Source organism: Ambystoma mexicanum, chromosome 7q, assembly GCF_040938575.1.
Source record: "Ambystoma mexicanum isolate Mex_15411 chromosome 7q, UKY_AmexF1_1, whole genome shotgun sequence".
In the NCBI taxonomy this organism is placed as follows: domain Eukaryota; kingdom Metazoa; phylum Chordata; class Amphibia; order Caudata; family Ambystomatidae; genus Ambystoma; species Ambystoma mexicanum.
The window spans coordinates 505,532,919-505,560,084 of record NC_090941.1 but is presented as its reverse complement, the minus strand read 5'-3'; the positions used below and the strand labels follow the sequence as shown (position 1 = coordinate 505,560,084).

The 27,166-nt window shown below is 50.0% G+C and overlaps 1 protein-coding gene across 1 annotated transcript in view; it reads left to right on the top strand.

Annotated features, from left to right (window-relative positions):
* Positions 1 to 27,166, top strand: part of ITM2B (integral membrane protein 2B) — a 250,086-nt gene that overhangs the window by 167,597 nt on the left and 55,323 nt on the right. The window lies entirely within an intron of this gene.

Below are 27,166 nucleotides of genomic sequence, written 5' to 3'. Positions count from 1 at the left end.
CGTTCATTTCTTTCATTGACTGGGTGAACTACTATTCCCAAGTAGTAAAGAGGGATTTTCAACCCCTTTAAATTTTGTATACGTGAGCCAGCACACCCCACCTTATGTATCCCCTTTCTTACACACCTGGTAACAGTTTGTTACAATTGAAAGTTTACTTGAATGTGAATGGCTGTTGGCAGTGCAACTACTTTTCTGATGCTTGTGAATCTGCAGAGAATCGCATGCTGTGCACATAGTCAGACATTTAGTGGAAATCGCAGAGTATTAAATGTTGTCTTTCGAGAATCGAAAGGGGACGTTGACATGGGCGTGCTTGTAACACTATCCCTAATGTTACGTGTAGTGTACACAAAACCCCTCACGCTTTGAGGTCCCTCAGATTGTTTTTTTCCACCCAGCTAGCTGGTCGCCTTATGTAGAGCTTGTAAATTGCAAAGTTCTATTTCATTGTGTACGACCGTTGATCGTTTAATATTTGTAAAATTTTCATCGGCGACTACACCTGAAACAGCGCAGAAGAAGACTGCAGATTTTGGTGGCTGGTGCTTCGGTTGACGCTGTCAACTGCCTGGCCTCGGCCCTCCTGCCAGGCCTATACAGTAGGGAGAGTGTGGTCCTGGGTTTTGATTCTTTGTAGAATGCATTTCCTTCTCCCCTCTCTTTTCCCTTCTGGTTTTGCTGTCGCTTTTAACCTGAGCTATGGACAGGACTCCTTTTTAAATGTTGCCCTTCTTGCAATGGCAAATACCCATGGAAAGACACTCGCCGAAGGTGTAGTAAGTGTCTACCTCGTGATCACGACGAGCGATCCTGCAAGTCTTGTCAACTTTTATGTCTTAAAACGATAAAAGATCGGCGGACGAAGCAGTGGGCGGCTTATGCCACAAGAATTCGGGCTATAAGCCTGAGAGCCAGGCATCCCTTATTAACAAGCTAGTTGAAGAGACTAACCTGTTTGGGAAGGCAGTAGACGATGCCTTAGAAACAGCGAAGGAGCATGAAAATGTAGTCTCTAAACCCTATAAACAGTGAGAGGATAGCTCTCACCGTTCCTTTTGGGGCCAATCCTTCCCACGTTCTCCCCACAATCAATACAGAACAGGGAATGCACCATGGTCCTCTGGACAAGGGACAACTGTCATGGGTCAAATCAACAGAGAGGAAAGCGCTGTGGCAAAGGAAGGGGTAGAAACACCACCCCAAGAGGCTCCCTGGCCTCCACTCAAAAAGGGAACCCCTACAGACCAGTGGATGCTCAAGACCATCACCCACGGTTACTGTATCGAGTTCAGCCGGCCACCTCGATACTGACCACCAACATCTAGACGCCTATCGCCAGAACACTTAAAGATTCTGCTTCGAGAGGTGAAGATCATTTAAGAAAAGTGATAGACGTCGTCCCCATTCTATAGGTAAAGAAGGGTATTTATTCAGTGTACTTCCACCCAAAAAGCATCTCACCATGGGCCCTGTGCTAGACTTGCACCCACCAAATAAGTTTGTCAAGCCTCAAAAGTTCAGAATGACAACATTGCAGGAAGTAATCCCTCTGCTAACACAGGGGGATTACATGGCAACATTGGACATGAAAGATGCATACTTTCATATTTCAATGCTGCCAGCGCACAGAAAGTACCTAAGGTTCATGATAGAGGACAAACACTGTCAGCTCGAGGTCCTTCCCTTCGGTATTGCCTCAGCCCCAGGGATATTTACAAAAGTGCTGGCTGTAGTAGCGGCTCGGCTGCGCAGAGAGTCCATTCCAGTCTATCCTTACTTCGGCGACTGGCTAATAGCAGGGGATTTGTATGGAACATGCTCAGAAGACAGTAGATCTACTCTTCAGTCTGGGATTCTCGATAAACGAGAAAAAGTCCAGCCTCTAATTCGGACCGAAGACGGCCTCGTCTTCCTCTCCAATGAGAGGGTTCAGAACATGCTGTCGCAGATCCCTCACTATGTAGCCAATCGCGAGGTGACTGTACACCAAGCCATGCGACTGTTACAGATGATGGCCTCCTGTATTTACTTAGTCCCACATGCACGTTTGCACATGCACCCCATGCAAGAGTGGCTCAACAGCCAATCGTGTCGGGCCAGCAGACAATGGAACGATCTAGTGGTGGTCGAGGGAAAACCTCTTACAGGGGAAAACCTTCAGCACCCCTGCAGTAGAAGCCACTCTCACCACGGACGCATCTCATGGGGTGGGGGGGGGCTCACCTCCTTCATCAGTGTTTGGTCCCCAGCAGTAGCATCCAACCACATAAACCTGTTGGAGTTCTTAGCAGTGTTCAAAGCCCTGAAGGCTCTGAAGTCTTGGCTTCTAGCCTGCGCAGGAGACGGAACCTCCTTGCAAAGCTTTCTGATCCACCCCTTGATGTCATTAATGGCCTCAGGCACGCCATTTCCTCGTCCTTTGGGGTGTCCATTGTTCCTCATCTGGTGTTGCCCTTTGACCTGGGTAGCGCCCTTGACAGTCCCCCTGATAAGGCCTCTGTGTCCTTGGCTGGGACTTCTTTCCCTGTTAAACATGTATAAAGCTGCTGCGTTATGAACATGTTCTTCGGACGTAGGTAGCTCTTCTATTCTGATCACATTCCATCTGTGGGCTCATTTCCTGAGCCAACTCCCACACCCGAGACATGGAAAACCTTTCAGGCTAAAACTATTCTCGAACTAAGACAATGTGCTAATCCCAGCCAATTCATTGCATGGTTGGAACATGTCCAAGAAATTGTGAAGAGTCAACATTTGTTTAAACGTGTGAATCTCTGCCCTTCTGACTCACTTGTCCCTTCAAGATCATATGAGGTTACCAACAAAGTGGATAGTTTTTGCCAAACTGATTTGCCGCTCAAGTTTTCTGATAATCAGGATCTAGCCACCTTGGGTCTGCGTGCATGTCTGAATTATACTGCAACACCGGCAGTGAAGTCTGTCTTCACGGGGTCAACCACCAATAGTACCAAACCTTCAGTCTGCCAGCTTTGTACCTCCTTCTCACATCAAAAAAGCAGTGCCGGGCCTGGCTAATCTTTGGAGTTTACGCTTAAAGTCCCATATGCCTATCCCTAAGGATGTTCAACCAGAGACCTGGTCATGGAACACAGGAATGTTATAATTGCCATGTCGAGGAACCCAGTGGGAGAGAACCATGGTAAGCTTTACATAACAAAGTACTGGCTTGGCTTTACCTCAGAACTGGTCCAGGCATAGTCAGAAGCTCTGACCTGAAGTTTCCACGCAGAGTAAAATTGACAGCTGGTGTACTTTGAAGAACAGGGATTGCATTGTGGTTGGGTGCGGAATCGGTAACCCCCGTGGGTTTTTAAGTTTGTGTAAATATAATGGGATCCTCAAATTCAAGACTTATATTCTGAGACTTAAACATTTGCTTATGTCCCTGTCTTTTTAGTTCCTCCCTGGTGTATTTTGGGCAGTTCGCTTGTTCTTTGTCTATGTATTATGTTTCATGTCTAAGTGTTTTGGTTTTTGTGGTGTAGCTCTCTGAGGCCTGTGGGTGTGTAGCGCTTTACAAGAATTTGAAATAAATAAAATGCAGGGAACGACAGTACTAGACTTCACGGACAGCACCACGGCCATGTATTACCTGAACAAACGGGGGGCACGCACTCTCCAGGGCTATCCAAACTGTCTCAGAATATATGGGCTCTCAACACTTTACAGGGGATCAATCTTCTGGCAGACGTGCTCAGCAGAGACTTCTCACTACCTACAAGTACGAATGGCGATTACCCGAAGACATCTCTGCAGAAAGGGGCATCCCAGAGATCGACTTGTTTGCCACACTGGAGAATGCACAATTTCCAGACTACGCCTCCAGGTACCCCAGAACTGCTCCAAGGGGAACGGTCTCTGGATAACATGGTCAGGGAAATTTGTTTACGTTTTTACCCCGACTGCCCTACTCAACAAGATCGTGCACAAGATGCACCAGGAATCAGTCCCGATGATTCTGGTGGCCCCCATGTGGGCCCGCCAACCCTGGTTCTCTCATCTCATGGCAATGTCGGTTTCCCTGCGAGGAAACTACCTTGCCCATACAACATTCTATCACAAAACAGGATGGAAACACTTCATCCATGCCCGCAAGACGCTCGGTAAGCACAGATAGTTATTTTATTATTTTTTTTTTTTTGTTTTTTTCATGCATGGTGCCTGGTCAGGTCTCCATTTAATGCCACATGGCCCCTCGCATGCTTCGACAGGGGGCTCGGAGCAAAAGAAGATCATCCCGCATTGAATGAAGCAAGTGCAGTTTCACTGAAGCACCGGCTCGTTCTCACTGCCCCATTCGCACATGGCTGCACGTCACCCCTTCCGAGCCTCCAGGGAGCGTGTAGGAAGACATAGGAGACTGTTGGCCATGTGGAAGCAGCGCAGAGAAGCACGTAGAGGACAATCGTACTGAGAACGGCATGGAGAGGGAGAATGGTGGACAGCTGAATGCAGATGACCATTTAACTGGATTGGCTTACTTGAATTAAAGCATTTACACCAGAGACCTGAAGCCCCATGGATTGCACTCCCTCCCAGGGAAAGGTAATTCTTAAAGCCACGCGGTGCCTGCCTATAACCAACAGAAGGTGCATGTAAAGCGAAAACAATATTCCCAGACACACAAAAAGCCCCTCGCAAAGGACATTGCCAGTAAAATAGAGCTAGAAGAGCACCGGGATTCGCTTGTACAGAAGGCAACACAAGAAGACACTGGGAGAATGAACAACACTTTTTTAAAAATAATAAAGAAACGACGCAGGTTTTCGCTGGTAGAAGACGTTCCTGCCCCCAACCTCGGAGGAAGAGGCTTGCATTGGGTCTGGTTTGAAGAACAACCACGTGAGGGGCCTTTGGCAAAAACGCTTACTGGACCCCTCGCCCATCGGAGCACTGGACCCAAGCACATTCTCAAAGTTGAGGGCATTCAGCCGTACCACAAGAGACATGGAGCAGGACGAAGTGCAAAGTTCTTCAGAAATACCTGGGAATGACCAAGACAGTGCCACCAAGTCTGACATTTGTCTCCTGCTTGGTGAAATTTGCTCAAATTCCAGCCTCACAGACAGTTTCAGACTTGCAGGCGAGGATGGTGAAAGTTGAAGATCGGATTAAGGCAGTAGATAACAACCAGCTGTCTGGTGACCTGGCAGTGATGAACTGTGAAGCCAGGTTCCAAGAACTGGAACAAAGGGAGATCTAGAACTGAAGCTTGATGACCTGGAAAACCGGGAACGGAGGACAAATATACAAATTATTGGCCTTGGTGAAAAGCAAGGAGAAACCCCAGCCGGCTTAGAAAGTAGAGTGAAGGCTCTGTTCGACTCAATTGCTGCCCCCTTATTGGAATTTGACAGAATCCAAAGGGCCGGGGGCCCTCCGAATGGCCCAAGATCAGTTATTGTAAAATGTCATTATTACAAGCAGAGGCAGGACATATTACAAAGAGCAAGAGAGATAGAACCGATGGAGTTTGAGGGCTCAAATGTGAACATCAAGACACCTCTGCTGCCATGCTGAATAGACAGAGAAGCTGCTGCCCTTTGACCACCTGGCTTCAAGAGCACACAATTTGCTACCGATGGCGGTACGGGGTGGGGGTTCCCTTCTCTCTAAGTTTTGAACATGGAGGAGGTTACCGGGTCACTTCAGAGGAAGAGGCTCCGAGTTCTTGAGGGCTTACAGGCGGGCACGTTAGGAACTGACGGGGATAAATCCTGAAAGCCCGGGGGGCTGCTGCATAAAGCCTTACCCTCATCGGCGAGAAGAGGCCAGGCCCCGGGAACTAGAAAATACAAGTGTTACAACACGCCCTGAAAGTTTAATCCCTCTTGGAGTACTCCGTCCTCAAAGTGTTGGCACACACTCTGAATGGGAGGAGGTGGCTTGCCCCAACCCAGGGGCGTAGAAAAACACATGTGCTGTCGATGATGGAAAATTGGTTTGGTGCCTTTGAAAGGCCACAAGCGTTTGGATATTCTTAAAGTAAAAATATGCTGCGGGATAGTGCTGCAATTGCATCTTTGGTTCTGTTGTTCTGTTACAGTTAGGTATATTAGCCTGGAGAGGGGTCTCTGTAGTGTGGCCCTTCTTTTCCAGAGACGTCGCAGTTGTCAGAAAGTGCCTATGATGGCATTTTCCAAGGTGAAAGGGAGGGGGCAGTGGGGGATAATCGGAGGGGTTGGGAAGTGCACTCAAATACCTCCAAAGCTTCGCAAACGCAGCCTCACGCATCTCTCAATCTGCAACATTCCATGTGGGGTTTAATCGCATACATCAAGACAATCCGCCTTAGCTGGGTCACCATGCAACATCTAATACCTCAACATGGCACTACCTGACGGGATAAAATGTGGGTCCCTCAATGTCAAAGGCCTCAACTCCCCACAAAAGTGTTCCATGCTAGTACGGGAATTTTAACTTTCAAAACTAGGTATACTATTCATACAGGAAACAAAATGTGCTCAAGGAAAAGAATACAGGATAGTAAGCGGGGAAATAGGGGCCACACTATGTGCTTCGAGAGGCCACAAAAAGGGGTGTGTGGGAATTATATATGGGAAATCAGTAGCCCTTCAGGTAGGGCAAATACACCGGGAGGAGGAAGGGAGATTCGTAGCCCTGAAAGGGAAATTAAGATCACACATAGTCACACTTTGTTCTGTTTATGCCCCCAACCAGAATCGGACGCAATTCAGCGAGTCCCTTTTCGACTTCCTAAACTGCTGGAAGGAAGGCATATTGCTATGCGGTGGTGCTTTCAATATTGTAGCAGACCCAAATCTAGATTGGGATTGAGACAGGGTGCACTCCTACAGAGTAGTTCCCTGGGGGAAAGATTTTCAAGCCAGCTGAGAGCAAACCATTTATTTGATACTTGGCGTACAGTGCACCCAAGGGAAGAGAGATTTTACTTTTTACTCAACCCCTTATCTCACCTAGTCTCGGATAGATTATTTGTTGGTTGAAGCGGAAAATGAGAGATCGTTGTATGGAGTCCACGAATTATGTATGTTGGAATTAGATCTTGGACCTTCCTATTGTACAGAACCTCGATGGACCTGTAATGATACCCTCTACAAGGACCCATTATTTAAAAACACCCTCACAGATACAATAAAAATTATTTTACCACAAATGACACAGGTGAACTGCCATTAAGCATGGTGTGGGAGGTGGTGAAGGCCACAATTCGGGGTGTCCTGATTGCGGAGGGGAGAACAGGAATATGATCAGGTTAAAAGTGAGAGGGCTGAAATCCAAGATCACACGCAAGGAATTAGATCTTCGTGTGCAGCCAGCAGAAGCAGAGGACATTTTAGCACAGATTGGGGAGCTCTGAAAGGAACTAAGGGATGTTTGGCAGGGCAAACCATTGACACAATTGAGATACTTAAAACAAACATTTTATGAAAGCAGTGATAAAGCCCACACCATGTTGGCCCACCGCTTGCGAAAACAAAGGGCAGACGGGGCAATACCTAAAATTAAGAACGAAACGGGAATAGACTTAACGGACCCCTGTGAAATCACAGAGCGCTTCTCGAGATTCTACACCACCCTGTATTCATCTGAAGAGGAGGGAACGGAGGCCGAAATTGAGCATTACTTGCCAAAATTCCCCCGTGCAGCAATATTACAAGTCCATCAGGACATGCTAAATAGCCCAATAACAACCGAAGAAATTTAAACTGCCATTTCCAAGATGAAAATCGGCTCTGCACACGGACAGGATGGGTATCCACCAGCCTTCTATAAAGCTAACTGCAACTCATTAATCCCCTTTTTAGTAAAATGTTTTAACTCCAGTCAAGCCCCGCCATAGTTCAAAGAATCGAGAATTGTAGTTATACCCAAGGAAGGTAAAGACACCACAGAATGCGCATTGTGCCGCCCAATATCACTCATAAATGTGGATGCAAAGATCTACGCTAGCATTCAGGCACTGGGTGATCTGTAGACGTCTGGTGCGTTGGCACTATACCGCAATGCCTCTGCCAAAGTCCTGGTCAATGGAGTAACTTTGGGGCCCTTTAGCCAGACACTGGGCACACGACAGGGCTTTCCATTGTCTCCCCCTCCCTTTGGTAGCCCTAGTTGTGGAACCTTTTGCGCAGGCGGTTAGGACAAATGCCAAAATTCACGGGATAGAAAGAGGGGGGAGGGAATATAAGTTGGCACTATTTGCGGACAATATCTTGTATCTCCCAGCCTTTGGAATCGGTCCCTGCTCTTTTTTGAGTCTTTGAGAAAATATGGTGCCTTTTCAGGATTCCTTGCAAACCTGAACAAAACGGTGGCGCTAGCGCTTCAGCCGAATGCAGTTCTTCCAACCCAACTAGTGGTGGAGTGGGGCTTCCAAGTGCAAATGGAGGGAATACGATATCTGGGTGTAGAGATCACGAAAAATGTGGCCAATTTGTTCATTGCAAATTATAGACCCCATTGGAACACCATCAAAGTAGATTTAGAGAGATGGTCCAAACTAGCTCTCTCCTGGGTTGCAAGATATACGTCTATCAAGATCAACATACTCCCTAGATTTTCATTTCTCTAACAATCTCTCCCGGTAGCTGTCCCGGAGGCATTTCATGCAGAGGTCAAGCAGTCCCTTTTAGCATACTTGTGGGCAGATTCGAAGCCCCAGGTCTCGTACGTGACCCTTATATTGCCCAAAGACGAGGGGGGCATGGTATTCCCTGATCTCTTTGATTACTATAGGGCATCTCAATTCTGCATCCTTGCGGATCACTTGTGGGAAAACTCTGAGAAGCAATGGGTAGCCTTGGAAAATGAGCAATTCTCACCTGTCGCCCTGGGCGAATGGCTGTGGGTCCCATATCGAACTATGCCATGTAAAATTCGGGAACACCCAGTCTTGGCTGTTTTGTGGTCTCTATTGTGTCCCACTCACACTATGAAGGGAGTAACATCCTGGCCATCTCCCCTCAGTTGCATATGGGCTCCACTATTCGAGACCAATTGATCAACGTACATCGCTGTCAGCCCCAATATGAGGAAGGTCTGGTAAGGGCGGGGCAGATGTGGAGGGAGGGCACCAACATCTTTAAGACTGAGTTGGAGAAGCACTACATGGCACCACGATAGAACCCTTACTCCACCTGCGGTTGAGAAGTGTACTGCGAGACCTGTGCTGCAGCGACTCCCTCCGATGACCCCTTATGGCATTTGAACGAACCCTGAGTGAGCACCGGGGTGCAAGGGGGTTGATTGTCCATTTATATAGTGCGCTGCTTACCAGAGGTCCCCTTGCACAACCCACCACTGAGATCAAAATGGACACAGAGTTAGAGCTGCAAAGTCGACGATGCACGTGGGCCGTAATATACAAAGCGTTATGCAGCACATCTATATCCATGCAATCTAAAATGCACAACGGAAGGCTAATAATGAGATGGCATCTGCCCCCACAACGGCTATCAAATGTTTCTGGGGACAGCCCTGCGCTGTTGGAGGGAGTGTGGTGAAATAAGTGATTACTGGCATCAATGATGGGGATGTGCAAGGGTTCAGATATTTTGGAAGAAGGTCCTGGCGTGGATTCAGGCAATAGATCGTATCTCTAGGAGGCTGTCCCCGTTGCTTGTTTTGTTTGGTATTGAAACTGACGGAGAAGAGACATTCACAATCCTCTCTCATATGCCTAGAAATGTGTTAGCAGCAAGAGTGTGCTTAACAATTAAATGGAAATGCAGCACTTTGCAGACAAAAGGGTAATGGCTCATGAAAGCGCATACATACCATTTACCAGATGGAAAGTATTACGGCGGCTTTGTTGGAGTCCCATTCTCCTATAGATACGATTTGGCTTCCCTTTCTGAAACACTACACTGCATATAGGGAGGCATGGAAGGGAGAGGGATTGAGCTAAAAGGAAGTGTCCCCATAAAGTTTAAAGCGCCCCTGAGTTGTGACCCCGCTGAGATGGTATGAAAGGTTAACATTGGACATGAAGGAGACCTTAAATGCATGGAAAGGAAGGTTTAGTGAAATGTAAAGGTTAATAAAAATGAACATTGTTGCTTTGGATATTTTTGAGTAGGGAGCTGGGGGGGGGGGGGGAATAAGGGAGGAAATAAGTTGTTGTTGAACACCACCTAACTGGAGATGACTGGTCAGTGCCGTCGGGCGAATAACAAATCCTGGAGGAAATCCAACTTGGCCTTTGTAGATACTAGTTAGTGAGATATGGGAAATATGGTTTGGTTTTCACTTGCTACTTGGATGTTATTGTTGATTCCATTTCCACTGTCACTGTGAAGTTAACGTGTATGGTGTCTCTTTTAAACTTGCTGTAAAACCAATAAAATATGATACAAAGAAAAGAAAATCCCAGTAATCAAGGCTTTTATGGAAGGGGTTAAGACTTCATACCCCCCATTTCAAACCCAGCTCCCGGATGGCACCTGAAATGTGGTATTAACTAAACTAATGGGATCTCCCTTTGAACCTATGCATAAGGCTAGTCTTCAAGCACTCACTTACAAGACTGCCTTCCTGGTGGCAGTCACTTAAATAGGAATTAGTGAACTACAGGGCCTTTCATTTCAAGACCCATTCGTCACAATTCACAAAGATAAGGTGGTTCTGCGCACTCACCCACGGTTTGCGCCTAAATTCATTTCAAAGTTCCATGTGAACTAATCAATACAACTACCCACCTTCTTCCAGAACCCCACTAACGTGGCAGAAAGAAGCCTCCACACACTTGATGTGAGGAGGGCAGTCCTATATTATCTGGAAAAGACGAAACCACTAAGAAAAACAAACCAGTTTTTCGTTTCAGTGGCAGCTGGCAGAGAAGGGGATCCTGTCTCTAAATCGGCCATCTCAAAGTGGATTGTAAATTGCATCACACTGTGCTACACTATTGCCATGAGAGATTTGCCCTTCAAGCCTAGAGAACACTACTCTGGGCACTGGGGCTTCCATAGCATTCATTGCAAATGTATCTCTATGGCCCATTTGTAAAGCAGCAACATGGAGTTCTGTACACACCTTTACAAAACACTACTGCCTAGATACTCTGTCTGATTCACAGGTGGGACAAGCAGTACCAAGACATCTCTTTACTACTGTGCCTTCACACATCCCACCATCTCTGGGTACTGCAAGCTAGTCCATGCACAGCATGTGATTCTAAGCAGATTCACAAGCATCAGACATGCATTACTTAACGTAATAGTATTTCTGATGATTGTATCTGCTTGTATTCACATGCGCCCACCCTTCCTCCCCGCTCTGAGTAGAAGGAACATAGACATCTTACTACTTTTCTCTCTATTTGTACTGACTCACGATAGTCATTTGGCTTCCTCACGGTAGATAAAACGCAACTAGAGGGACCTCGATGCGTGATCGTTTTTGGGTACACTACACGTCACGTTAAGGATAGTGTTACAAGCACGCCCATGTCAACATCCCCTTTCGATTCTTGAGAGTCAAGATGCAATAGTGTGCGATTACCACTAGATGTCGGACTATATGCACAGCATATGAATCTAAGCAGATACAATCATCAGAAATACTATTACGTTAAGTAATGCATGTTTTATGCCTTTTAGTCACTATTACTCACAGGCTGTTAAATCAGCCGCCGTAATGCATAGAAGGGCCACCATTTGTCTACAATGATGGGCTCCTTGTTTCGCCATTTCTCGTTTGCTTGTAGTTTCGGAGGTCTTCCCCTGCAATTCTAGGGGGGGGAACGACCTCCGTGGAAGTTGTCTTCAGCGGGATCTTTTGTATTCCCCTCCGAGACTCCAGAGTGTCTGAGAAGGCAGGAAGCGAGGGAGGAGTCCAAAACTCCACAGCCTTTTTGTCTTTCACCTTGCCTGAAAAGAACAAACTTCCAGTGGGTGCTGGCTGTCCTGATTAAACAGCCACACAGCCCCTTAGTGTAAAATATAGGGTGAGAATGCAGAGGTATTGCTGTAGTTCCTGTTAAGTACTCCAAACCTGGAAGATTTTGACAAGTCAAGCACTGGAGCTGAAACCAAAGAGGAAGATGAAGGAATGACGGCCGTAGCGATTTCCAGCGTCCAGAGAGCTGGCTGCAGATCATGAAGACGTCCAGCTGCACACTCCTTCTGTGCTACGGTACTGTTTTGGCTTGGGTATTACATCTCTTAAGACTTGTGTGATTCATGTGCAGCTTTTGGGGTGATTCATGTGATTGATAGTCCTCCCATCCAGTTCACCCGGGCCCATTGCTGGAATCCTTCCAGGGTATCGTCTCTGAAGTCCTTGCACCCTAACTAACTCTAAAGTGAACTACTTAGTTCCCGATGAAGTCTCTTCAAAACAACAACTGACTTTTCCTGCAACTGAACCCTACCTCAACCTGCATACAGCTGGCACCTAGACCACAGTATCCATCTTCTGCCTCTGAGAGAACTCCTGCAGTAGACTAGGTAAGGACTAGATAAGAAAAGGATTCGGTTTTGAAAAGTATAACGAGTGCTTAAAAGTTACTTAGTTGTGAAAGAGTTGGTTGGTAACTCCCTCTGAGATGAGCAGTTACAAAAGTTCTTACTTTCATTTGAATGTGTTTTGCCATTCTTAAAAGTTAAATAGGGTAGATGCCTTGGATTGGCCGCCAGGGGGCGCACGGATGCAGAACCCCTCCGTGTGAGCTCTGCTTCCCTAACCCCCAAAAGTGCGTTGAGCCCCCACTTTTGGCCCCCCCCCACCCGAGCAACAACGACGGACGGAGCCCCCTGTACCTGGCCCCTGACTTCCGGGCGAAACTCCGACGAGAATCGGAGCGATTTTCCCCTCGAAATCGCCCCAACTTGAGCCGCCCCCCTCGGGCCTCCTACGCAGCACCTTCCCGGAGTACTGAATCCGCGGGAGTCCGTAAACGGCCTGCTCGGCCTCCCGCTCTCCAACGCACCACCCTCGTCGGCCGCCCCCCCCGGATCACAGAACTCTCGCGGCCCCGCGGACCGGCTACAACCAAGTCGGGTGAGTGTTTCCCGCCCCCGAGCACAGAGACTCCCAGCAACGCCACCCTACCTGCGGAGACACGGCGCTCCCCCCCCCCCCTGGAACCACAACAAGTCGTCTCCTACCCGCGTCCTGGAGTTACAACAGGTGCCGACCAGGGAGACCAGGAGCCCCCTCCTCCATCGACATCGCGGAGGCGGACCCCCGAGGGCCTCCAGGGCACCCCGAGGACACAATTTTTTGCCTCCCCCCACCCAGTAGGGAATTACTCCCCCCACGCTACAGAGCATGGCCCACACATTGAGGGCCTGGCGCGGAACCCCCTCAGCAGCCAGGCAGCATTTCGAATAGGGCCCTTCCCCCACAAGCCTGATCCGGGCCTCCTCTAGCCCCGAACTGTCCACGCCGGACCCCCACGAGCTCACTACAGTCCGGACAAGCCCCAAAGGCTACACTAGGACAGTGTAGTGGAACCTGAGCGGCAGAGGATACCAGACTGGAGACCGCCACCAGGGACGCACAGAGCGAACGGAGGGTAGTGCCCCTGACCCCAGGGCGTGTGCCTCCTCTCGTCGCCCGCTCCAGTTCACCGGAGCCACCATCCTGTATCCCACATCCCACGCCGGCAAGCAACCAAAGCCACGGTGCTGAGGGAAAGGCCCCCAGCGTAGGGGCGTGTGCCTCCTCGCACCCACACATCGCATGAGCATCCGCAGCAAACTCGCCAGATTCGCATACATCCCCCCCCATACCCGGACCCCGATACCAACGGAACAATGTCAACCGAGCCCCCCGAGGCGGGTGCGGCAGCCACCAAGGGGGACATAGCCGCCCTCCTAAGCGAGATCAGAAGCATGGCCGCGAACCTAGGAGGCAAGATCGACAGAATGACCCAGAGGGTCGATAACATAGAACAGAGGCTTGAAGGAGTTGAAAACAACCAGGTCTCGACCGATGTAATGGAAGTTCAACTGAACCTCAGAATGAGCAACATAGAGAAGAGAGAAGAGGACATCCGACTAAAAATTGACGATTTAGAAAATAGGGAGCGCCGTAACAACCTCCGCTTTTTTGGGATCCCGGAGCGCGAGGGTGAAACAGAATCAGACCTTAAACACACCATACACGATATCATCAGGATATTAGTCGCAGATGAGAATGTGGACGAACTCGCAATTGAGCGAATACACAGAGCCGGCGGCCCAACAGGGGGCCCAAGATCCGTCCTAGCCAAGTTCCACAGGTACCAGGATAGAACAAGGATTCTCACGAAGGCTCGAGCGGCAGACTCCCTCACCCTCAGCGGGGCCCAGATATCCATCTTCCAAGACCTCTCATCGCTCACGTTGGCCCTACGGCGTCTCTGCAGCCCCCTCACGAAGTGGCTCACGGACCGAGGCACAAGGTACAGGTGGGGATACCCCTTCTCCCTCAATTTTGAGCACGAGAGCAAGCGGATAACGCTCCGATCCGAAGACGACATCCGGAACTGCATCGCGGATCTCGTGGGCCCGGACCCACGGGAGGAACCACATGGCGACTCGGCACGGGACGGAGCGAAGAGGAGACCCCAGGGCCCGAAGCGGAATAAAGTCAAAGGAGCAAGAAAATATAGACGTCCTAATGACTCCCCGGATGTAAATGGATGAAGCGGCACCCACCCGTCACTTGCCCTGAGGAACCTCGTTCGAGATCCATGGGCCAGGGACTTGGTACCTAGCGGTGGGACGTCGTCACAGACCCGCCGGACACCCCACACTGTGCGTTCTCCACTGATGCTACAGCTGAGGACCGACCGGCGGATGACGTCCCTTGAACCTATACGTATCGTTGCATTTCTTTTTTCTATTTTTTACCTGTAATAACAGTTATTGTTCCTTGTTTTTTTTGTGATTGATGTTCAGCAATCAAATTGGGGGGGAGGGGGCTCAAAAACCATAATACGCTATTATGTGAGGGGGGGGTTGCGTGGCTATAACCCTCACGGGCGGTCCGCTGAAAGACCGGCTGCGTACATCTGGTCCAACGCGGGCGCCATCACCTTTAAGACTCAGTTTCACATGGGTTTGAAAGATGCAGGACTCAGATTGAAACCGGGAACACTGGGTATGATGACCAATACCCAAAGGGAAGGGGAGGTGGGTGGGACGATCGCAAATGCAATGCCTCACGAGGCACAAAACACTTATCGGTGTACTTCCACTGTGGCAACTAATCCTCGAAGACGACGCGACACACATGACGAACACTCTAAGTGCAGCAATGTCAACGAAACGTAATATAGCAGGTGACAGGCACGGCACCCTTAAAATCGGCACTCTAAATGTCAAGGGCCTCAACTCCCCCACTAAGAGATCTCTAGTATCCCGAGAATTCAAGAGGGCAGGCTTTGATATCCTCTTTCTACAAGAGACTCGATATTCCAGAGGCAAAGAACGGAGAGTTTTACACCCCAAACTAGGCTCCGAGCACTGGGGTTCTGGCCCCTTGAAAAAGGCAGGAGTGGGCATCCTGATCAACAAGACTCTACAATTTGAGTTATTGAGATCTTGGTCCGACGTGAGCGGTAGAACTATTGTCCTTGTAGGTAATATACAAGGCACCACCGTCACGCTCGCATCCATTTATGCACCAAACACAGGCCAATCTCGGTTTCTTCACCAAGCGATTCCCAAGGTTATGACGGAGGCGCAAGGCGAAGTAATCCTGGGTGGAGATCTCAATACGTGGATGGACCCTGAACTCGACGGGCAAGCCGGCGACCCCTCCGCAAGCACTCCAGTTACCAGCGCACGCTCGAGGGTGGCAGAACTGATGGATGTATATAACTTAACAGATGCCTGGAGACATCAGAACCCGTCACGCACAGGCTACACCTTCTATTCGACTCCACACGCCACGTACTCCAGGATAGACTATATATACCTAACGCCTGCACTCACAACGGCAATGACGGAAACCAGTATATCACCGGTCACCTGGTCGGACCACGACACGGTGACGGTCACATTGGATCAAATGGCCCTTCCTCAGAGATCGACCAAATGGCGCTGCAATGAGTCGCTCTTTAGAGACTCGGTCTTCCGTGAGCAACTTGAACAGGACATCACCCACTACTTTGAAGAAAACAACACAGGTGACGTCTCCACGAACACAGTCTGGGAGGCGGGCAAAGCCACCTGGAGAGGGGTGCTCATTAGGGAGGGTGCGGCCAAAAAGAGAGAACGACAACTCATAGAGAGTAGGCTACGGACCGAAATCACTCAACTGGACCAATTGGCGCAAACCGCGACTACGGAAAGGCTACGCAAGATAGAACAGGCCAACGCCAAAAGGGAGGAACTGCGCCAGCTTGAAACAGGGGCCATTGAGCACCTACTCCAATGCCTAAAGCAGAGGCACTATGAACACGGCAATAAGGCGGGGGCACTACTCGCTGCTAGACTCCGAGGCCAGCGTCGCGAGAGGTGGGTGCCCTCTATACAAGAAGAACCACTCCGAGTCCGTTGCCCCCCCAATATCCCTGAAGCCTTCGCCACTTTCTACGAGAAGCTCTACACCTCGCAAGAAGCCCCCGGCTTGGAAGCAATCACGGATTACTTGTCGGCGGTCTCCATGCCTTCTCTTCCGGCAGATATTTCGCAGGCATTGGACTCCCCCATTACAGCAGAAGAAGTAGAAAACGCCATTAAAAGACTCCCGACAGGGAAGGCCCCCGGGAATGACGGCTACACGGCAGGTTTTTATAAGACCTTTCAAAGAGCTCTCCTCCCCTTTATGGTTGAACTCTTCAATAACATTCTTCTCTCCGGAGTGGCCCCCGCGTCCTTCTCAGAGGCGCTGATAGCAGTAATCCCCAAAGAAGGAAAGGACCCCAAATACTGTGCCTCATACCGTCCGATATCACTGCTGAACATCGATGCCAAAATATACACAAGAATCCTCACAGCCCGCCTAGAGACACATATGCCCTCGATAATTCATAACGATCAGGTTGGCTTTATTCTGGGTCGACAGGGCGCTGACTCCACACGCAAGACCTTCCACCTTATACATGAATCTAGGACATCTCCAGATATGCCAACATTGATGTCAATTGACGCGGAAAAGGCGTTCGACAGGGTCGAATGGCATTTCCTAGAAGCCACGCTGAAGCACATAGGCCTCGGCCCTGTCCTCCGCCGAGCGATCAAAGCTGTCTACTCGACCCCGAAAGCCTCAGTAATGGTGAACTCCCAATTTTCGCGCTGGTTCCCACTAACCAGGGGAACGAGACAAGGATGCCCCCTGTCGGCGATACTCTTCGCACTGTCCTAGAACCACTCGCCAGAGCTCTCCGGGCGGACTCCACCGTGGAAGGAATCCGAGTGAACGGTAGGGAATACAAGTTGGCCCTGTACGCAGATGACATCCTGCTGCACGTACTCAACCCCCTGTCGTCAGTCCCGCGGGCGATCCACCTCATTGAAGAATACGGAACACTCTCCGGCTTCAAAATCAATAGAACTAAGTCCATCCTCTTCCCGCTCCACGTACCCTCCCCTGAACAACAAAGGGAGCTGGCACACCTCGGCCTAACCATACAGGAATCCACATTACGCTATCTGGGGATTAATATAACAAGAGATCTTTCACAGCTCTACGAGGCGAACTTCCCTCAGCTCCTAGCTGCCCTAAAGGCTGATTTACTGAAATGGAAGCCACTCACAATCTCCTGGATGGGACGCCTGAATGCAATTTCAGGTCCTTCCCGTCATGATCCCAGAACACTTCTTTAGACAGGTCAAGAAAGCTATACTCGATTTCCTCTGGGATGGAAGAAAACCACGAATAGCATATGACATCCTGATACTACCGAAGGAGCTGGGAGGAGTAGGTCTTCCAGATATGGAAATATATTATCAGGCAACACAATTGAGGATTCTGGTCCCACACTTACGAGACAGGAAGGACCTCCAGTGGGTCCAGCTCGACAATGACTTCCTTCGCAACGTGACCCTCGCAGAATGGCTATGGGTTCCAAGATCGCAGCTTGTAAAACCACTGCGCGAACACCCGATATTGGGCACCATGTGGAACATTTGGAAGAAGGGAAAGGGTATGACAGGAGTTACTACATGGCCCTCACCACTGAGCCACCTCTGGTCACCAGGCATCAGGGAGAGGATCCCCGAACACGCCAGGTATCAAACCTGGTTTGATGCAGGTCTAGAAAGAGTCGGTCAGCTGTGGAGGAAGGAGAAATTTATATCAATCTCGGAACTGGAAGATGCCCTCCAAATCCACCCGATCCCGATCTTCCTGTACCTACGGCTAAAAGGGGTGCTGTCAAGAGAGGAATGGAAAGCCGCCACGCGCAGAGAATTAACGCCCTTTGAAATGATCCTCGACACGACCAGCGCGACCAAAGGGCTGATATCCCGGATGTACAAAGCTCTGATCGCCAAGGACCACTCCCCGATCCTCCGCCTCAAAGGCAAATGGGAAAAAGATTTCGGCAGAGAATTTGGCCAGCAGGCCTGGGACCAGATATGCAGTACGCCCGCCAGAGTGTCTATTGCTACCCAATACAAATTGCACGCTGTAAAGCTACTCCACCGTTGGCAGTACGATCCGCATAGACTCTCAAAGATGTTCCAGTGGCCACCAGGGGGCGCACGGATGGATCCTCCCTCTGTGTGAGCTCCGACACCGTAGGTCCATAAGGCGGATTGAGCCCCCTCCTTGGGACCCCCCCCCCCACGAACAAAATAGTGGAGCAGTAGTCGGAGGATCACCCCCCCATGCCGGCAAAAAATCCGATCCAAAACGGAGCTCGGAAGGCTGAGATAAGTGCCTTTCAACGCGTGCGACGTGTGACGGCCCCGCGGCGCTCCAGTTCCCTGGGCAGCAACGAGTGGCAGGCCTCGGACCTCCGGGACTGGTGGAGCCTCCTCTGCCTATCCCCCTGAGACAGCAGCTTTCTACCCGGGAGGGGCCAGCGGAGACGCCGACGCCACGGGTGCCCGCGCTGAAGGAGGCGACCACTGGGTCACGGGGCGAGCCCGCGTAAGGGAGAAAGGTACGCGGCCGTCCCCCCCCCCTCCCAACACCCCCTGTGAACAGTGATCACCCCGTGCCCCCCTTCACCCCAGCGGTCGCGGGAAGCTGGAGCTACGCGCCGCCTCGCCTCGAGGAACTGCGTATCACGCGAGAGGCCCTGCGGGCGCGGCTCCAGACACCCGCCAGAGACTCACGCTCGGGGAGGAGTACGCGGAACGAAGAAGAGATCCGCCCACGGACCCATCCACCCCTCAACACTCACCTGACTGTGTGGAAACAGTGCAATCCCCCCAAATAAAGGAAAGGGGAGAGGGGAGAGGAAAGGAGATAATAAAACACATAGGCCTCAATCATTGGGGCCCCACATACCCACGATTGAATGGATACCCCACCTATAAGACACTGGGCATCAAGGCCATCAATGAGCATATGACCCTCCCCAACGCTTTCCCTTGATTCCTGCCACACCACGAAACACCCAGAAGCGCCGTCAAGGGCTGTCACCCTTATTGCACCGTTACCTCCACCAGCCTTCATCTGCTATTAACCCTGCAACAAGCACCCAAATCAGACGAAGACACCCTTTTGGGGGATACTCCCACCCAAGACGTTGCCGGATACACCACGCCCAGCGCTCGCCTCGCGGAATACCAACAAAGTGGATTGTCCCCTGTGCCTTGGACTTTCAACCTGCTAGGTGGGCACCCACGCTCCGACAAAGAGGGTAAGGCCCCCGACTACGGGGCGTGTGCCTCCTCTGATCTGGGACCCACCCCATGAGCGCAAAAAGTAGGCTCGCCAAATACACCTACGCCCCATCCTCCCCGAATCCACGACAGAAAGCAACAATGTCAACAGACGCCGCGGAAGCGGGAGCCGCTGCCACCAAAGGGGACATTGCTGCATTGCTAAGTGAGATAAAGTCACTCGGAGCCAACCTAGGCGGTAAAATCGACAGGATCACCCAGAGAATGGACAATTTCGAGGAAAGGTTAGAAGGTGTAGAGAACAATCAGGCCTCGATTGACACCCTTGAAGCCCAAATGGACATGAGGATCCGTAACATCGAACGAAGGGAAGAGGAGATACGCCTCAAAATGGATGATTTGGAAAACCGAGAGAGAAGGAGCAACCTCCGCTTTTTCGGAATTCCGGAATCCGAGGGGGAAACGGAGGACTCACTCAAAACCACAATACACAACATCATAAAGATCTTAATGGCAGACGAGGAGATAGATGAACCTAAAACGGAGCGGATACACAGGGCTGGTGGGCCCCCTGGTGGACCACGCTCTGTCCTAGCAAGGTTTCATCGGTATCAGGACAGGAATAGGATCCTGATGAAGGCCAGATCCGGGGACTCGCTTACACTGGGAGGTGCGCAAATCACCATCTTCCAGGACCTATCCTCACTTACACTGGCACTGAGGCGCCTCTGCAGCCCCCTGACGAAGTGGCTCAAGGAACAGGGCACAAGATACAGGTGGGGATATCCTTTCTCCCTCACATTTGAACACGGTAGCTCGAAGATTGTCCTTCGTTCAGAGCAAGAGATCAAGGACTGCATTGCGGACATCCTCGGAACGGCCCCTAGAGGAGGTGAAAGGGACGGGCATGAACAAGCGGTAATGCAATGGGAACTTCAGGGTCCTAGAAGTAGAAGAAAAAGAGTGAAAGGATCAAGGAAATTCATGCGACCAAACAATACGCCCGAAAATGGAAAATGAAAGAGAATCTCAAGAACCTTGCAAGCTAACTGACTGCAACCCACGCCTGCAAATGTTCGGAAACGATCATCCATCGTCACAGAGGGAGGAGCTCACTTGCTGGACGACGACGCTCGCCCGCAAAACCCCCTCCTGAAGTAGGAGGGAAATGAGCTTCGGAAGAAAAGAGCCGGAGTGCACACGTATCGTTACACCTTTGTTTCCCCTTTTCTTAATGTTATTGTTGAATTAAAGTATGATGGGGGGTGGGGGGACTGGGGGATAAGGGGGCTCAATGGTATGTTATGGTAGTATATCCGAATCGGACCGTGATGTAACGGTCTCCACTGGTGGTCCAATACTGGACTGAACATTTCCACCAAGTCCGAATTGGACGCCGTCAAAGCGCCTAAAATGGCACACTTTCAGTTCTTGGGTTCACTTGAACACCATCAACTCAGGGAGAGGGGGGGAAGGGAAAAGAGGAACTTGAGAACAGTAGCACCAACATCTGAACGAATTTGCTTTACCACCAAAGGCATGGGATGGAAGAATCAAACACCGGTCTGGCCACCTGAAGTGAGCGATCCTCTAAAAGTACCCAACAATGGCGACATCTGATGAACACATGGTGAGAGACTCACTCAGGGTCGGGACTATCAATGTGAAAGGCTTGAACTCCCCGACTAAAAGATCCTTGGTCCTTAGGGAATTTCGTAGATCCAATATTGACATACTCCTCCTGCAGGAGACCAAGTATGCTAGGGGCGAGGAGCGGAGCATCCTGGGGAAGCGAGGAGGCCTCGAGTTTTGGGGTTCGGGCCCACTCAGAAGAGGCGGTGTTGGAATTCTACTCAAGAAAGGAATCAACTTTGAAGTGGATAAAACATGGTCCGACGTCGGGGGCCGTGCCCTGCTCATAACGGGCAAAATAGCAAAATCTCAGGTGACTATTGCCACCGTATACGCACCCAACACTGGTCAGGTTGCATTCCTTGAGAAAACGATCCCTAAAATAATGCTAGAAGCCACAGGGCATATCATCCTGGGAGGAGACTTTAATCAATGGGCTGACCCGCACAAGGATTGGAAGCCAGGCAGACCTGAAGCGAGACAACAAAACAAGAGGGAGCCCACCGAATTGGCTGCAATGATGGCTCTATACGACATGAAGGACGTGTGGAGACTCATGCACCCCACCGAAAGCGGATATACCTTCTACTCAAACCCCCATCACACATTTACACGGATTGACTATATATATCTCTCAAGTGCTCTCACAACCGCGACACAGCAATCTGACATAGTCCCAATAACCTGGTCCGACCACGACATGGTTCTGACCGATATCAATTGGGCGGACCTACCTGTCAACGGAGGAAAGTGGCGATGTAACGAGTCTCTTTGGAAAGATCAGGTCTTCAAAACCACCATGGAGACCGAAATTGACGAATATTTTAAAATAAATAATAATGGGGAGGTCTCCAAACAAATGGTATGGGAGGCAGGGAAGGCCACATGGAGAGGCATTCTGATCCGAGAAGGGTCCGCCAAAAAAAGGGAGCGGAAGATTATAGAACATAGGCTACGGACCGAAATATGTCAATTGGAGGGTGGGATAAGGGAAGACCCAGAGGTAGACCCAGACAGAATGAAAATAGCCCAACAGAAAAGGGAAGAACTTAGGCTGTTAGAGCGCGACCAAGTAGTACGCAAACTGCAGTTTTTAAAACAGAAATTTTACGAAAAAGGAGACAAGGCCGATGCTCTATTAGCTGCCAGGCTCAGAGAACAAAGGACAGAGCGCAGGGTGACCAAAATACTGGATGACTCTGTCCCCCTTTCCCAGACCCCCAGACTATCCCGGAATCCTTTGCCAATTTTTATGAGAAACTCTACACCTCCGAAATAACCCCTGGCCAGTTAGACATAACCGCTTACTTATCCCCGATCACTATGCCTACAATAACGCATGCTGACACCGAGCTCCTCGACTCCCCCATTAGTGAACAGGAGATCCATGATGCAATTAAAAGGTTAACGCTCGGCAAGTCCCCAGGGGAGGATGGTTACACTGCTGGGTTTTATAAAACTTTCAGCAACCAACTAACACCCTTCCTAACGGAACTATTTAATGAAATCATAGAAACAGGTGTGGCTCCAGCCTCCTTTAAAAGAGCACTTATAACAGTGATCCCCAAGGAAGGGAGAGACCCCAAGTGCTGTGGATCATACCGTCCCATTTCCCTCCTCAATCTCGACGCCAAAATCTATGCTCGGGTAATAGCTGCCAGACTGGAAACGCTAATGCCCCGCCTGATCCACCCGGACCAGGTCGGGTTTATACTGGGGAGACGGAGCTGATTCTATGCGCAAAACACTACACCTCATCCACACGGCCCATGACCTCCCTGGCGACCCTGTCCTACTATCGATTGATGCCGAGAAGGCCTTTGATAGAGTGGAGTGGGATTTTCTGGGAGCGGTCCTGCAGAAAGTGGGAATAGGCCCGAGAACTAGAAAGGGAATACGAGCATTATACACATCCCCCATGGCAGCGATATTCGTTAACGGGGAATACTCCAGGTGGTTCGAACTGCATCGCGGGACTAGACAGGGATGCCCCCTCTCCGCAATTCTGTTTGCACTCTCACTAGAACCCCTGGCACAAAAGATGAGAGCGGACCCTTTGATAGAGGGGATGCGGCTAGGGCCAACAGAGTACAAAGCCGCCCTCTATGCAGATGACATTCTCCTCCACATAACTAACCCCACAGAGTCCATCCCTCATGCCCTCAAATTAATGGATGAATATGGCCAATTCGCTGGGTTTAAGGTAAATAGGACCAAGTCCATTTTGTTCCCCCTTCAGGGAACCGCAGAAGTTAATGACGCCAAGTTCCTCCCGTTTGGCCTCAAGCTCGAACATGCCACACTACAATATCTGGGCATACAGATCACCAAAACCCTGGATGATCTTTTCAAAGCCAATTTTCCTCCGCTCCTCCAGCGATTCGCAGCCGACCTCAAAAAATGGGAGAAGCTCACGATCTCCTGGCTTGGACGAATCAATGCAGTTAAGATGGTATGCCTTCCCCGTTTCCTGTACCCATTCCAAATGCTACCGGTTGAGATACCCAAAGAGTTTTTTATTGAAACCAAAAAGATCATGGTAAGATTCATATGGCAGGGGAAGAAACCAAGAATCCCATACAACACACTAACGCTCCCCAAGGACAAGGGAGGAGTCGGGCTTCCTGACCTGAGAACCTACTACAAAGCTGCTCAGCTGCGTGTCCTGATCCCACACCTTAGAGACCATACTAACCTCCAATGGGTCCAAATGGACAATCATTATCTGTCTCCTGCCACAGTATCGGAATGGCTCTGGACCCCGCACAAAAGGGTTCAACGGAAAACCAAGGGCCACCCTATCCTAAGCACTATATGGAGTATTTGGCGCATAGGCAAAGAAATGCGCAAAATCACCACCTGGCCATCCCCGCTCAGCCACTTATGGTCGCCTGGCATAAACAACCATATACCTGATGTGGGCAGATTCCAAACATGGTACGAGGCAGGCCTGGAGAGAGTAGGACAGCTACAGAAAAAAGACGCGTTTATCACTTTACCAGATCTAACGGAAGCGCTGGGTATAGGCACCCTATCTACATTCCAGTACATCCAACTGAAAGGGGTCTTAACGAAGGCAGAATGGAGAGACAAACTAAACAGAGATCTCACCCCATTTGAGAAAATCCTGGACTCTAAATCCGAGATGAAAGGCCTCATATCCGCAATGTACCAAGAATTAATAGCGGCGGGAAACGGTTCAACGGAACCCCTGCGGAAGAGATGGGAAAAAGACTTTGGGGAAGAAATGCATTCCAACCTATGGGAAACAATGTGTAAGGCAGCCTCCAAAACGTCCATATCAAGTCAATACAATCTTCATGCCATCAAACTGCTACACAGATGGCAATACGACCCCCTTAGACTTTCCAAAATGTCCCAAACAATGAGTCCAACATGTTGGAGGGAATGCGGAGAAATAGCCAATTACTGGCACATGTGGTGGGGCTGCCAACACATCAAAGTATTCTGGAACGAGGTCCTGGGGTGGATTAAAGAAATAGAAGGTATCCAAAGAGACCCCGATCCCTACCTAATACTGTTTGGCCTCGAAAAAGATGAAGATGAATGGACCAGAGTGAAAGGCTTGACCCCCTATTTACTGCTCGCAGCCAGGGCCCTCTTAGTGATTAAATGGAAATCAGCAAAGTCACCCGGTAAGAGGGAATGGATCGCCCTAGCCACAAACATCTATTTAATGGAGACAATAACCGCCTCCCTGCACGGCAAAGCCGCCCAATGCGAAGCTCTATGGATGGACTTTAAAAATAAATATCTCATAATAGACTCTGGGCTCCAAGCGGAGGAATCTATCGGACCCTGATGAAAGGGCAACACTCGACAGAAAACAATGGAAGAGACTCTGCAATAAGAAGCACCTGACCGACCACGCAATGGACCTCTGAATAAAACACTTTGGAAATCCCCATGCCTTCACAAACTTCAATGGATGTGTGCTCAATCAAGAAAGGGAGGGGGGAGGGGGGAGGGTAGGGTTCATTAGACTAAGATGGATATACTCTGAGGTACCCAATGTAACATATGCTGCATAACCATGCTTGTTCTTCTTTTAACAACAAATATATCTTCCTTGTTCTGCAAACATATGCTTACTATGGTGAAACACGTAACATGTATTCCATCTTGTTTGTTCCTTTGTTAAAACCAAATTAAAAAAAAAAAAAAGATGTTCCAAACCTCCAGCCCCAGATGCTGGCGCCATTGCGGAGCAGACGCCAACTACTGGCACATGTGGTGGGGGTGCCCCAAAGTGCGCATTTATTGGCAGGAGGTCCTCGGGTGGATTAAGCGCCTAGATGGCATAGACAGAGAATCCTCTCCCCTTCTGATGTTGTTCGGTCTTGAGGAGGACGAAGACGAGCTGGTGCATGTGAGAGGACTGGTATCCCCCCTCCTATTAGCGGCCAGGGCAGCCTTAGTTACAAAATGGAAATCCCCGCGGCTACCGGACGAAAAAGACTGGCTGAAAGTCGCCACCAATATCTACACTATGGAGAAAATAACGACAGCCCTGCACGACAAGGCGGCGCAACACGAAGAAGCGTGGAGTGACTTTGCAAGCCATTACATGTCAAGACTGGTCGCCCACCCAACATCTAGTCAGTAAAAGCATTCACCAACTGCCTTTCATGATGCATGAAAATTGAGATCCTTATCACTTAAACGCCTGTGCCTGTCACACACCTGATCACATTGCTAATGATTCACGATCCACAACGACAATGACTTCCGGATGTGGTCACGTCGCAAGTCTCTTCGGACTAAAGCAATCATCTTGCCACTGAAGTGTTATGAGCAATAAAAGGGGAGGGAGGGAGGGAGGGAGGGAGGGAAGGGGAGCTATATGGTTCACTCGTCGGGAGTGGACCCATGCTTGACTGTACTGTCATTATAGTTACGTTATTTGAATCTGAGTTGGGAAAAGGGGCAGAAGTGATATATGGTTCCTATGTATGTTCGACCGTGCTTCTAGCTCATGATTCACTCTTGCTGTTTAAAACCAATAAAATTGAATTTGAAAAAAAAAAAAAGTTAAATAGGGTTAACTTTACTTGTCTGATTTGGTTGCTCCTCTTCCCCAAAAGTAATGCAGTTAGCTTCACTTGACTATTTCTATTAGGAATTCAATGTATACCTTCCCCAACTGGGTCTTGCTTCCCCTAACTTGCTATATAGTGTAAAAGAAAGCATGGTAGGCAATCCACCAGGGGGCGCACAGGCAATGGCTGCCTGATTTGCGAGCTCCTCTCTAGGCCAGGTCACAAGGGTCTGTGCCCCCCCCCCCCTGAGATCCCCCCACGGTGTGTAAGTTGCCCGAAGCGTGTGGCGAACCCCTAGGGCACCCACCGAGCGAAACAGCGGGGTCGGAAGACCACAGGAAGGCGGAGATCCAGAGCTGCGACTGCCGCAGCAAACGCCGTGAGTGACCGCGGAACCTGGAACAGGGCTGCGGCCCGCATAACACAGGAACTGAAGAGGAAAGATCTGGCCCACCAGAATCGGCAGAGGAGGCAACCTCCCTTCACTCCCCTCGTAAGGGCAGCACAGGCCGCTGGAGGAGCGCGCCGAAACTGGGGGACTGGGCACTCACCCGGAGCGGTCCCCAGAGAGACCCCCCGACCCCTGCCACCGCAACGGCCGACCCCCGAGGGGCTCTGACGGCCCAGTCCGGGGCAGAGGACCCCCCCGCGAGTGGACCACGAATCACCCGCAAAGGAGAGGTGCCCACTCTTCCTCCTCCCCCGCTGGATTCGGATCGGGGGCTCCACCGC